General features: G+C 54.9%; 1 pseudogene; it reads right to left on the bottom strand.

Moving 5' to 3' along the window:
• Positions 1 to 433: 433 nt before the first annotated feature.
• On the bottom strand, positions 434 to 1038 carry LOC147916813 (uncharacterized; annotated as a pseudogene).
• Positions 1039 to 1358: the final 320 nt, after the last annotated feature.

Here is a 1358-nt window from a genome sequence, read left to right as displayed (position 1 = left end):
CTGGGACTTATGCCTGGACCATAAGCTCCACAAGGGCAGGTCCATGTCTCCTGGTATCCCCAGAACTTAGCACAGTTCGTGGCTCAATTAATATTTGCTGTTTGAATCTGTGGTAGTAAAGACAGTCATCTAAATGTGTTAATATGAACTGATATATTTGAGGAAGGGAAATCCAGAGTCTGATCTGAAGGGTCAAGGGAAGCTTCCCCAAAGAAGTGACACTTGAGCTGAGACCCGGGCAATGAGTAAGCAAGGCCAAGTGAGGGGGTGGGGAGGTGCTTCCCAAGCCCTCCCGTTCACTTTTGCCACCTCCCGAGCATGTCTCCTGGGCAGAAACAGAGAAGCCTGAGAAGTCACGCTCACTGAATTTCTCCTGTTGCCGAAATGTATTCTTTGTCCTTATCACGGCCTTACCTGGCATAAGATTCATGTGTCAGAGAGCGTTTCCAGTAAACCGCAGGCTGGGCCACTGCGGGATGATTGCCTGCACCTGGCAGGTGCTTTCTGGAGTGTGAGATGCAGGTGAAGTGTCACAGCTGGAGGTGCAGGTGTAAGTCACCCTGGGTTGCTCATGGGGCATCATGCATGTGGATGCCACGTGTTGTGGGGGACCCAACAGGGTCCAGCGAGGCTGGAAACAGCAGGGCTGCACCACATCTCAACTCCTGTCTCCTGTTTGTCCTTAGCTCTGTCCTGCCCCTGCCTGTGCCCCGTCCAGGCCTGCCTCCAGATTCCTCACTGCCCCAGGCCTGTGATCTGCTCTTTTCTCCTCCACCCCTGTGCATGTGTCCTCCCCTCTCTCCAGGACCACCACTCCACTCACAAAACCCACCGCCAGCCCCTCCAGGGAGCCCTGGCCAGCCACTCCAGGTCATACTGAACTCACCCCTTTCTGGAGTTCTAAGCCCTCAGCTGTGGATTTCTCTAGGGCGGAGACTGAGAGATCCCAGGCCTGGTACCATGCCTTGTCAAGAACAAGGAGGTTGGGAAAAGGCTGGAAGAGAAGTCAAGCCCTGAAATAAGACCCAGTGTGTCCATCTCTGCCACAATGCCCTGGTTGTTGCCCTGGTGGTGAGCAGTGGCCTGGCTGAGTCTGCCAGCCTCCCAGGCAGGTACAGTGTGAGGGGTGCCCTGGGCCTGGCTTCTGCTGGTGGTGGCAGGACAGGGAGGGAGGCGGCAAGATGGAAAGTTCATGTTTATCACATCTGGGACTTTGCCTGCTTTGTCCTTAATCAGTCTACAGCTAATTAGCCGCCTCCCCCTAACTTGGCAGAGCACCATTAATCACTACAGGAGAAAGCTAAAGTCAGCCGGGCCTTCTGGCTCCTTGGGTGGGCCCTTCTTCTCCGGGACACCAA

This window comes from Ceratotherium simum, chromosome 6, assembly GCF_057802395.1.
Source record: "Ceratotherium simum simum isolate JZ-2026a chromosome 6, ASM5780239v1, whole genome shotgun sequence".
Lineage (NCBI taxonomy): Eukaryota > Metazoa > Chordata > Mammalia > Perissodactyla > Rhinocerotidae > Ceratotherium > Ceratotherium simum.
This window is presented reverse-complemented; position numbering and strand designations above follow the sequence as displayed.